We start from the raw sequence: 13,484 nt of genomic DNA on the forward strand, positions 1-13,484 counted from the left end.
TAGTGAGGGGGAAGGGAGGCCGCACGCAACGTCACTACTCGCAGTTCACTCGCAAAAAAATAGAACACGCTTCTAATCACTTTACTAAGCAGCCAACTAATCACCTGCACTAATCAGTCGCTGTCCACACTTGTTTTCTCCTAATCACTAATCACCTGCACTAATCACTAATCAAAGAGAATACAGGCCTTAAATTCAAAATTCAAAATTCAAAAATCATTTAATCATATTGGTAACACTTTGTACACTTATGACTTGTCTGTAAAGAAATACATATAAATGCTTCTAATTTTACATTCAGTGCCAGTTGTCAAATCAAGGGCGTAGAACGGAAGAGAAGAACTGGCAATAAACTCTCCGCCACTCTTTTTAATCGCCATTTTTTTTTTACACAACGTTTGTAAGGAGCTGCAACCATTAAGATCCAAAAAGTCGACGGCGTGTATCAAGCACAGGAGGCTTATAACCAACTTGCCTTTATTAACAAATGATTATGAAACAGATACAGAAACCTGAAGCTCAGAACTAAAAGGTTGAAGCGCCACTGGTATTATATAAATAAGGAAGGCAAAATCGCTGTTTTGTGCCTATGAATGAGGCATGCCCTTCCTTTTTCACCAGAGGCAAAGCCGATTGAGCACATAAACAGTAAATTGGTATTGGTTTGAAATCGACCACCTAAGTTGTGCATCCGTGTTCATATTAGTCTTGACTAACAAACTTGCCTCCTTATAATTAACGCAAAGACGGAGCACTCCATTACAAATTATGTAAGTTTTAACTCAATTAGGATGATAGATCGAGATTAGAGGAGACTGGAGCTCGTCAATTGTTTAAACTTGCCGGCGGACGTGTCTAAACAACGTGCGCTGAGAACTGCGTAACTTACCCAGCCCCAATACTCTGTAACTCGCAATGGAGATCTCAATTTCGATGTTGAGTTTTGGTACGGCGCGATGCCAGGTTCGCGTCAGTATATATTGAGAGAAGTACTGCAGTATTTTTTTTATTTATTTGGGAAAATGCATTGCGCATACTTTTTCTGCTCCCTTCTGGGTTATGTGGGACTATTGTGCATACGCTCTAAAACCGCAAGGCACCACCAACAATCGCCCATGGCGAAATGTATAAGCAGCACAGGCGTATCAGCTTCGGTTACGTCTGCCTCTCCACGCCAGATGAGCTCACAAAAAATCATCGTTATTAGTATAGCGGAGCCCGTAATGGGTCCGTTCCGCTCGCAGTGGAAGGCGGCATGACAACTATGATGACAGTTCACAGAACAAAACGTTAGTACCGAGTTAGTTAGCTTTAAAAAAATACCGAGTATTTTTTTAAGTATTACTCGGTATTTTGTAATTGTAATTTTTTCACAGAAGTAGAAACATTTCTTAGATTTTTATCCCCCGCCTGGTCTCTTATCTTTAATAAACATATTTTGACCGTCTCACTTATTCCCGCTTACATATTAAGCTACGCTACATAATTCGCCAATTTGAACACAATTTAGTCCTATATCATTTGCACCAAAGCTTCAAAAAGTTTCAAGAAGAATTCCAAACTACTTGTTTTATTGGTGGTATTATATTTACCCTGTTAATCAAACGTATAAAATAGTAAAGATATGGACAATTTGTTGCTTTTTACGTATGTAACTACAACTTTATAGTGTTCAGTGCTTGTATATTATCAATTTATCAACCGCTTATAAGCCTGTGACACGAAACCACGTTGGGAATTCAACATTCATAAAGTCAATAAATAGTTGCCACTAGGTAGTAATTACTACGAAAGTCGAAATATATTTCATAACTACGAGTAGTTACTACGTTTGTGTTCGTTATCTTTTATATGTACAGGCACAATATGTACATAAGACTTAGACTTTATTTTTTTTCTTTTGTAACTAAAACCACTCCCGACTGGACTCTCGCTTATTGGTAAGGCTTGTCTATAATCTGAAGGAGGTTCCTTGGTTTTTTAAGAGAAACGTTTCATTCAAACATTTTCATGAATAGACCTGTATATCGCCTACGTGTCTTACTAGACTGAGATAGATGTAGAAAAGTGCCAAATATTTCACAGCAAGCTAAACATATGCTTCAATCAGGTAAGCCTATGTCCGTATACAGCTATATAATGATTTATTTAATTGATTCTTTTTATCGGAAAGTAGGCTTTTAGACCTGACCCGCAGATTTAGCTGAAGCTGAATTCTTCGTTATGTTGCCTTTAACAAGGAAATCTTATATAGAAAACTCCAGCACCTAGAACATCCAAACTCAAAATTGAGGAAACCTGATCATACACATATATAATGTAGATATATTTTTCCCTAAACAGGTATGTTAAATATGAAAGACTTTGATCCAAGTTATTTATATGCATATGAGGTATACACATTATTCTAACAAAACGAAATCCGTTGGTGATTTCACGGTTTAGATTTTTAATGTTATTTTTCTTCAGATTTTCTTATTAAATGAAGCCAAGCACAGGAACTTTCTAGAAAATATCCTGAACTGCCTTGCGATTCTGTAACTCACTTTTCGAACTCTCACAGCGGTTTTCGCAGCGGCGGTCGCGCTCAAATCAGTGGTGAAGCAGTCATTTTATGATTTAGCATTCTGATAAGGAGGGAGCTTGTAGTTTATTGTTTATCAGAATGCCAAATCATAAAATGACTACTTCACCACTGATTTTCCTTTTTTTTTTTATTAATTGTTTAATCGTCATAATTTTGGTTTCTTGGTAGATTTTATTAGTCTGTGTTAAAAAATTGTATCTAAATAGTGCTTTTATTAATTTATTTTTTAGTGTTTGTATGTTAGAAATTTTGTATGCTGTACCCCATATTTCAATTAGATATATATATGAATTGCGGCTTGACTAAACAATTATAAATTAAATGTCATATATAATTTATGTCTATATAATTCATCCAATCTATTAAATATAGATATATCTACATATACGCAGAAGGAACCTAAACCATAGTCCAATATGTGTAACGTAATAATTGAACAAGTTTACATTCAATAATTTTCCCATAAAACAGGTACCTATAAAAATATTTATACCGTCAATTACGTAATGCTAGTCGCACGTGGGTAATGTTTTACGATGTCACATTAATGTTTGAAAACATGCCGGGAAATAATAAATCGATATATCCTTCATTAAAATTGAAGGTCGGAAATATTCGTTCTATGAATTCTTTATTAATTTAAAATTGTATACGTGACAATCAAGTCGCCTAAATTAATAAGTACCTACTAGAATAGTTAGTTAATTTCAATAAAATTATAATTTACAACCAGAAGTTTCTAGCTTTTTGTTTACAGTGGTACGTTGATGTCGTAAGCGATAGACAAAATCAATTTAACATCCGATTGATTCTATTTGGATCTATATTTAAAAATTAAGGAGCGTAAAATGAAAAAACTAATTTATATGCGTATAATGCCGTCTGCACGTGGGGTTGGGCTCCGTCAATGTTCCAGCCATTTTGGAACCAATATACATCGCTAGAGATCATGGCAAGCGGCCGGATGGAATGTCTTCGATCCCTAGGACGGGATTTGGTATGGGAAGCTTTTGTGGACAGGTTAGCCCCGTCTCACCTTCCTTGGACAAGCACAGTAGCTGGCGCGGCCGCAGAGCAGGCGGAAAATAATAAACGTCTCAAATATTAGAGTCTTTCCTCCAACTTTGATTGTGTTGCCTATGAAGTTTTGGAAAGACTCTTCGGCCGTGGGGTTCAAGTGCACAGGCGCTAAATAAAGATTTAAGTAGGCGCCTGACCCAACGAATAAGTATCGCAATACAGCAAGGAAATACTGCCAGCATTTAAGGTACACTGCCAGAGGGACTAAACTTTTAAATTTGTTTTACTTTTCTATTTATCAATTTATAATTATTATTTTTACTATTTAGCTTTATAATTACGTAAATACTGTATATTTGTGTGTTGGCAATAAATATTCAAGATAGATTAGACTAAATATAATGTCAAGTTTGCAATAGTGTTGTAGGACGTCAAAAAAATTTAAAACTTATATTATATACTTATATACTGAGACCAATAACACAAAATTATACTTAAAATATTGCGCGTTACAAAGTTAAGCGTAAACATTAAGATGTTCCATTATAACTAAGCCCATCGAAACATGGATCGTAACAGGATGCAGAACAGGAAATAAGGAAACGTACCTACGTGACAGCCATTAAGGGTAGCTACATTCATGTTAGTACAAGGGTTCGATGTCGGCGCCGTCGGGGAGAAATGCCCTCTTTTTTTATACTTGAGAGTGACATTTTAAAATTAACAGAATGAAGTTGCCCACGGAAGATGCTACGGCATTGGACATAAGTTAAAAACAACATTCGAATAATAATAGAATTTATGTTACACTTAATGTAAGAGAATAATAATAAATATTTATTTATTTAATTTTTCAAATGTAAACTGAACTTTATTGACTATAATGACTCCTTTTCCAGTCCTTGATTATTTAATTGTAATTAATTATTTGCATGCAATCAAAAACTATTTTTAATAATGAAGTATAACTTCTTACGCGCGTACATAAGTACATGCACCCCTTTTTTAAACTTTAATTTAATAAGTATTCTTATTAAAGTAAAAATCATTGTTCTATTATTGCGTGACTCTACAGCATTTCATACTTATCTCTCTCTACGAATAAAATGTGATAATACGAAAAACTCGACTAACAAACCATTAAATACATACGTTAAATTAATAATTAATCCGGTTATAGAAAATTATAATCCATTCAGAATGTATAAAAGCGTTACGAGATACGAGCGAGCTTCAGAATTGTGTATTTTGAACATCAATATTTCATCGTATACCGTAATTGTACGTTGTCATTCCTCTCACGTCTTCAACAATTGTCTCAATTCTATCAGGGATTATGAACAAAGCTACTCAGATATAACTGAACGTATTCTTAAACTTGTAAAGTTAATTAAACGTGGGGAGTAATTTACGTTTTTTGTTTTATGTACGAATCCAAAACAAATTATAAAACTATTATTTTTGTTTGCGATCCCGGCTTTATATTTATCTCATTGACTTCCGCCCTCAGACGGAAATAAGGTAAACAGAAATATACTAATATTAAGAATCAACACATTAACTCAAGAATTAAAACAATTTTAAATAGCGTGGGGTTCAAGTGCACAAGCGCTAATTAAAGATTTGAGTTGGCACCTGTTAGATAGTAGATCCCAGAGCTGGTGCTTTCCTCGCTCAACGAATAAGTATCGCAATACAGCGAGGAAATGCTGCCAGGGTTAAAGGTACACTGCCACTGGGACCAAACTTATTTTATTTTAATTTTCTGTTTATCCATTTTTAAGTATTATTATTATTACTATGTAAGGTCAGAATATTGTAAATCCTTTATTGTGAACGACATAAAACATATTTACGTACATACATTTTGTGGGTAGGCACAGAACACAATCTTATGATAATCCAGTGGGTGGTACCCATCTAGCACTACCGTTTCTTCGATAATTTTTATGTAAAATAAACTATCTATAGTATAGTTATAGTATCTCACTATGGATTTTAGATATGCCAGTTTCCTCACGATTTTTGCCTACACCACAGCAAGTACTACTTACACGCAAAAAACAACAGAATGCACGACCACAGATGAGGGTCACACGCTTAATACAAACTCTGATCTTACCTAAACCTCTCCTGTTTAATATATCATGTAGATAGATAGATAAGCTTTCTCATGAATTCCATGACAGGATTTTTTGAACTGTAAAGGGGCAGGAAGTTTAGCTGATGTTAAGTAATACCGCCGATCATGCAGACAGAAGGCTCGCAATTGCGTTGTCGGCCTTTTAAGAATAAGGTAGGAACTATAACACATTAGAATTGAACTCATGTTCAATACTAAAGGCCTGTCTTGCGATTCTGTAACTCACTTTTCGAACTCGCACAGCGGTGTTCGTAGCGGCGTTCGCTCTCAAAGTGTCGTGAAGGAGTCATTTTACGATTTGGTATTCTGATAAACAATAAACTACAAGCTCCCTCCTTATCTTCACGACTGATTTGAGAGCGACCGCCGCTGCAAAAACCGCTGTGCGAGTTCGAAAGTGTGTTACAGAATCCCAAGGCTGTGTCCTAACTGTGTTCATAGAGATAGTACGAGTGAAGTGTTTAATTTTATTTGCAATTCCAGGGAACAAATGTAATTTGAATCTCTAAAGGATAGTTTGTAAGGCAGGAGTACCCATTTATCTGAGTTAAAAAATTTATGCGCAAAAGTTAGTGGAACGCTGTCTTAATAAATAGTGAAATAACTTTGGTGCAAATTTTAATATCAGCGCACTTAGCTGTTTGTTAATTAGTTTTCCAGTAAAAATATGAAAGAATATTTAAAAGGGGTCACAATGTATGCAATATATGTGTAAATAGTGGCGAATATTAAATAATGAAAAGCATTTTATCATAGTAAAATTAATCACGGACTTATAATAGAGACAAGAACAAATAGAAAAGTTCACTCCTTATATTACACTAGACAACTACCAAAAGTATGTAAAGAAAACTTTCAAAACCCAAAATGTGAGAGCCTTTTCTCCAAAATTTATTTTGTTTCCTTTGGAGTTGAGACTTGAAGTGCACAGGTGCTTATTAAAGATTTAAGTAGGCGCGTGGTAGACAGCACAGGTGACCCCAGAGCCGGTACTTTCCTTGAACAAGTATCACTTCATGCTTCTAATTTTAAATTTACTGCCAGTTCTCAAATCAAGATCGTAGAATGGACGAGAAGAACTGGCATTAAACTCTCCGCCACTCTTTTTAATCGTCAAGTTTTTTTGTTTTACACAATATTTGTAATGAGCTGCAACCATTACACCATGTTCCTGATTACATCTTAAGTAATTAATAGTTAATTAATAATATTAAAAAAAATATTAAACACAAACACTCAATATCAGTATCAGTAGTAGGCTGATAGAGGACAAGTGTCAATATATATATATAAGTGTAAGTGTTAATATATACAAGTGTTAATAACAAATAGGCATGGTGAAATAGGAACACGCATTTTCATTCTTGTTGGAACAATACGCATATCTTAAAAATATTATATCAGCAGTATATCTAATTAGCCTTAAAATATAATAATAAAACATTTATGTGAAGCAAAAAAAACGTAAAAAAATCGGGTTTTTTTATGTCTGTCAAAAGTTAGTGGATTTGTACTAAACAAATAGTAATAAGTATAGTCTGTCTAAGAAAAAAAATTACTTTTCAGCACAATTATTTTATTACTTGTATCGTTTATCCGGTGAACACAATATATAAATTATATCACACTCAATTACAAGGACTTTTTACACGTATTGGTTTATAATATTAATATTCACTATTTTCTAATATGTACTTGAAACGAAGAGTAGTAAAGGAAATCAATAACATAGCAAATGCCTACGAAGTTAGCCGCAATTAGGTTATGACTGAACCTTAATGCAGCGCTTAATTATTTAGAAACTTCAGATCTAACAGAATTACCTAGACATGTTTGGATATGCATTTACATACAAAATTATCTTCCCAAGAACACTTAACTTTATCTAATAATTACTTAAAATGTCATGTGGAACATGGTGTAATAGTCGCAGCTCCTTATACAAACATTGTGTAACACAAAAAACTTGGCGATTAAAAAGAGTGGCGGAGAGTTTATTGCTAGTTCTTATGTTCCGTTGATTTAAGAACTGGCAATAAATGTAAAATTAGAAGCATTTAATATGTATTTCTTTTTTGACGTTCATAAGTGTACACTGTGTTACCTATATGAATAATTGATTTTGATTTAATTTGAACAGTCATACCGCCAGAAAGATCGCGAGTGTATTGCCGGACTTTTAAGAATTGGTTACATAATAAATACGGGTAGTATTATTACAGATATAAAAAATATTACTTCTATCAATTCATTCAAATCGAAGCTAAGTGAATATGTTAGACAAAATTACTTTTAAATTCATTTCTTATAATTACTTTTTATTCATATTTCTTTGGTTACTTTTATTTTTAAGTTTATTGCATTTACGGGTATCTTTTATTATGATTATTTTAAGAACGACTACAATGTTATGTTAATCTAAAGTATTATTCTAATTTTTTGTCTTTTTGAGAAATAAATTCTTTAAACCTAATAAATGTATAGGAAACACTAACAAAACCGAGATAAAATATCATCAAGGATTTAATAAAATGCTATCGAATGGTAACAGTATTTTCTCACGTACAGCGTCCATTTCTAATAAGCTCCTCTTAATGAATAATGAGAATTGAGAACTGATTTCCTGTCAAGATAGAAAATGTTGCCAATTTATTTCCAAATGGTGTCTACTGAATCGTCTACAAATAATCACTTCTAACTAAATCTCTACTTCTAATAATCTTGGTATTATTTTCAAACAATATTATTACATTCAACGTCGAATTATGTGAAGGTCATTGGGAAAATTATGTTATGATATGATATATAAGAATACTATGACTAAAGTATATTTAACTTTTAGTAGTTTTTCAATAATTTGATTTCCAACGATTTTATCGCATATAGAAATATCTTTAAGCTTAGCAATAACCCTCCAGTAACTCATAGAACCAGTCTACTCCGAGACATGAAAAGCTCGGGCCAACACCCAGTTGAAACGAGCTTATAACCATCAAGATATCATTTTATGAGCAAAGGGTTTAAAAAGGAGACGTACCTTGTATGAAAGCTTATTTATTATTAAAAAAAATGTTATATTAAAGTTGGTGGTAAGTTAAAAGTTTCTAAATTATGTAAAGCGAAAAAATAACCTATATTAAAAGTCTTACAATAATTTAAAGGAAAATAATATGTTCGAAAGGGCTGTGAACAAAAGCGTTATTAAACATAATTTAATGAGTAGTAGGGTTCTTTAAAAATAATATAATACCGACTCGATAATAAACTAAAAAGTTAGTTAGTTCATTTATATACCATTATGGTAATTTTTGGATGACGGTGCTAAAAATCGATATATATATAAATATATTATAAAAAAGTTATGTAACGTCTAATTATATATTTTTTCATAATAAACACTTTTGATAAAAAATGTTTTAAAGATATTAATATTACATTTTGAAGCAGTGTTGCCCGAGTGGATTCAGCGTGTGACTCTCATCCCTGAGGTCGTAGATACGATCCCCGGCCAACCAAATTTCTAATCATTTAACATTCGCTCGAACGGTGAAGGAAAACATTGTGAGGAAACCGGCTTACTTTAGACCCAAAAAGTCGACCGCGTGTGTCAGAAGGCTGATCACCTACTTGCCAATTAATTTTAAACAGATACAGAATTTGAGGCACAGACCTAAAAAAGGTTATAGCGACACTGCTTTATCTATTTTTAAATATTACATTTATGGTTTTAATATCCTTCGCCTAAAAATTAACTTATTTAATGTCTTAAAATATGATACCAAAAGGCCTATTAAATTAATCTTGAATCCTTATTCTAACAAACTGTGAGCATTATCTATAAAGATATCTATTATCTTACACGAAAAATCTTAAAATAAATATAAAAATATTATGTTTATTATATTGATGTTTATCAAATAAAATAAAATTTGAATCATGTGTCGTAATAGTCATGTTTGCATCAAACAAGTTCAGCCTTGAACTATAAAATTGTTTTCAACATCTAGTGTTTGTTCTAGAACTTTTTATCGTTAAGAAAAACCACTTACCTAGTTCCATAGTTAAGGTGAAGTATTAGGGTGATGATACAAGTATGGACCGACCGTTATTAACACTGTAAGAAACAGCTAATAATAATTTGATAATCCTAAGTGTTAGTTAATGTAACGTTCATAGCTAATATAACACAAAACATAATCGCTAGAATGTGCAATCTGCTGCAGGACCCGAAAGATCAGCCTTGCGATTCTGTAACTCACTTTTCGAACTCCTACAGAGGTTTTCGCAGCGGCGGTCGCGCTCAAATCAGTCGTGAAGCAGTCATTTTACGATTTGGCATTATGATAAACAATAAACTACAAGCTTGTCGAGACGTAATGTGAAATCGCTTAACATAATACCATGAGATTCCAAAAATGGAAGGGAGCGTTGTTGACTTCTTTTGTTTTGTTAAACGAGGCCACATATTGGTTCTTGATTATGTTTTATTTTTATGGGTGGGCTCGTTGCAGCTATAATTAAATAAATAGTTACTGTGTTGTCGTTCCTCCAATGAATTTATATTACTATGTACACAACACTTGCTGCTACAGTGAAGGTTAACATCGTGAGTAAACCGGCATGTGTAAAATCCAAAATGACGACGTCCATCAAACACCAAAGCTTCACTCGTTTATATAATATCGAAACAACGAAAGCAAACTGAGTTAGACTGTAGGGTTGTAGTATTATTTAAAGTAACACCAAAGCATTAAAACAATATCGAGAAAAACATTACCACCACAACAATGTAAAAAGTTTTTAAAACATCTTAAATGACCTGTAATAAAAAAAAAACTCTCTCAAGCGCCCTTATAACATGAAGCACAATGTTACATTTTACGCCAATTATGTGGGCCGATTATAATTATCTGACTCTACTACTTCTATTACTAGCTACTGTTTTACGAATCGATATGTTTTAATAATTCATAGTCAAACTAGCGTTAAATAACCGATATTATATAAAGACCGGGCCATGTTGTACAATTATAAAATAATGTCCTCAACAGTTCTGTATAAATTTATTTATAATAATAAAAAAATAAAAATCCGGTGGTGATCCAACCTTTTAGGTCTGGGCCTCAGATTTCTGTATCTGTATCATGATCATTTGTCAATCTAATAGGCAAGCAGGTGATCAGCCTCCTGTGCCTAACACACGCCGTCGACTTTTAGGGTTTAAAGCAAGCTGGTTTTCTCACGATGTTTTTCTTCACCGATTTGGAAATGCACATTTCCAAACATTTCCACATAGACAGAAAGTCCATTTGTACACAGCCGGGAGATCGAACCTACGACCTACCCGACCACTGCTCTTGTTTATAATAATATATGTTGATATATAATATATTACTTAAAATATTTTGTCTTTACATTCACTCGTGACACTTTGCGCTTTAATAATGTTTTTATACTAATGAAGCTTTTTGGCTAAATGATAACACCATTTATATATTAAATTCAACGGCGTGTCAAACGCAATTGAACTATAAGTGCATGTTAATTGCAGAGCTTGACAGTTTGCATAAACCTCAAATATATAAAGCATTTTCCATATAAATAGTAGAAAGAGATTTAATACCAAAATCAATTTATACTAGTCAATACAAAAATTGGTTAAGTCTTGTATGAACTCTAGATGATTGATGACTTTCAAAGAATATTTTAGAGGTATCAAAGTTTTAGGTCGGATAATGTTAGAAGATATTTTTCTGCTTCATTACTTCCTGTATGAGGACGTTACTATGTACATTGAAAAGCACTCGACAATTTAATGCATATTTAAATTTTAATAGATAATTTATAATTAAAAAAATATACGATTTTAATAAAACCCAAATAAACAGAAGATTCTCCATCACCAAGTGGGGATGATGGAGGACCAATATTAATTTATGTATTTATTTTAGCCCCACTTACTGGTGCGGAGCAATTTTTTTTTTTATATTGCTTTTGAAAGGAAAGTATTGAGATCTTGATGAGGAATTTTCTTTTAATTATTACGAAATCAGTTATACCTATAAGATCTTTTAATTTAACTATTTACTTCAATAATACACAGTAATTTAAATTATCCAATTATGTAATTAGCTATTTAGAGATTTTTATTCAATAAAATCTTACCCCCTTATATTTTGAATTAATCCTTCTAGCGAACCACTTGTTTCTTTTAATTCACTTAATAAACAGTAAATACTAATTATCACAAGCAAAAGTTTTATAATTCACGAAAAGTCAAGAATCACAGCGAGCACGGGTCCGCTCAACAAAGCGAGCAAGGAGCGACTGAAGCACAGTTGACTGAAAGTTGAAATACAAAGCTCTGAAATACAGTACATATATGACCACAAGTACAGTAGGCAAAGTAAAATGTATAGTCGAGAATTACCGCTAAATATAAGAGCCGTATAAAAACGTGTTCAATTTTGACACACGGTCTTGACTCTAAACTGTAAATTCATAAAGCATCATGTTTCTTGTAAAACTTTCAGACTTTACGATTTTAAATTATCATTGTCAAAAAATGTGTTATGCTTAAGAATTATAAATTTATTTAAGAAACAGTTATATAAAACAATTAAAACTTTTGATAATTTGTCTCGTAAATAAAATGTGTTTTGTAACAAATTATTATTTTTACTTCTCTTCGAAATTCCTTTGTTTTATTACAATTAACAGTTTATTTATAACTACAGTCGGATGTCAGTCAGAATCATAAATCTGTAAATATATACATTTTTGTATACAGATTTTATTTCTGATTAATTTATTAGGTGCAAAATAATAGATATCAATCCAAAGGAAACTGTATATATTCTACGTAGAAACCACTATTCCCAAAAGCATAAAAATAACAGGATTAAAAGAGTAATTTTGAAATATATTGAAACATCAATACATCAAAGTGGTTTAAAAATTTAAAGATAGTGACAAAACAGTTTTTTTAAGAATTCTTGGCACGAATAGCTGCTCTTATTTGACGTATTCTTTATACATTCTACACCTGTTTTACTATTGAAACCAATAAGAATATATATAGGTCAAAAATCTCATGTAAAGTGATGAAGGCGATATTAGTGATACATAGTCAAATTCATATAGGTGATTGTAAAAAATCCTTTAATTTTTCAGCTAAATTTTTCCTTACATAGTTGATTGAGTTAAATAACTTTTAATCATCGTGGGATGCGTGGAATTATCGGTTCACTGAATAATTATTACTAAATATAATATTTAAAACACAGATGTTTCTCCAGTATCTAATTATATCTGTGTCACGGCATATGTGTGTTCGTCCAGCGCATAAGAATGTAACACAAAAGACAAAATGATAGCGGTTTTTTGCTTGATTGTGATTCGTCAAATAAAATTATGCATATCGACTAATTATCGCAATAATTAGTCGATATGCATAATTTTATTAAGTTATATTACTAAGTAATATTACTAAGTGATAGTAGTTTCATGACGCCAATAGAATAATCTTAATAAACATCGGTTTAACATTCTAAATCATTTGGACATGATTGAACAGCAATTTCGTATAGAAATGAATACACAGGCTGCTTTTTATTCCGGAAAATTTCCTGGTTCCAATTTAAAAAATCTAAACATCGTTTCTTTATTTTGTACTGTCAGGAATGCAATAAAAAAAATATCTCTAAACTACATTTAAATTCCCAAATCCGCCAC

The 13,484-nt window shown here is 32.3% G+C and overlaps 1 protein-coding gene across 1 annotated transcript in view; it reads right to left on the reverse strand.

The window, feature by feature from the left end:
• The window catches only part of LOC125048802 (olfactory receptor 1A2-like), an 81,715-nt gene extending 69,653 nt beyond the window's left edge, over positions 1-12,062 (reverse strand). The window contains exon 1 of the mRNA XM_047647709.1: positions 11,916-12,062. The gene's annotated coding sequence lies outside the window, so the exon portion shown is untranslated. The remainder of the gene's footprint in view (positions 1-11,915) is intronic.
• Positions 12,063-13,484: the final 1,422 nt, after the last annotated feature.

This window comes from Pieris napi, chromosome 4 (genome assembly GCF_905475465.1).
Source record: "Pieris napi chromosome 4, ilPieNapi1.2, whole genome shotgun sequence".
NCBI classification, from domain to species: Eukaryota; Metazoa; Arthropoda; class Insecta; order Lepidoptera; family Pieridae; genus Pieris; species Pieris napi.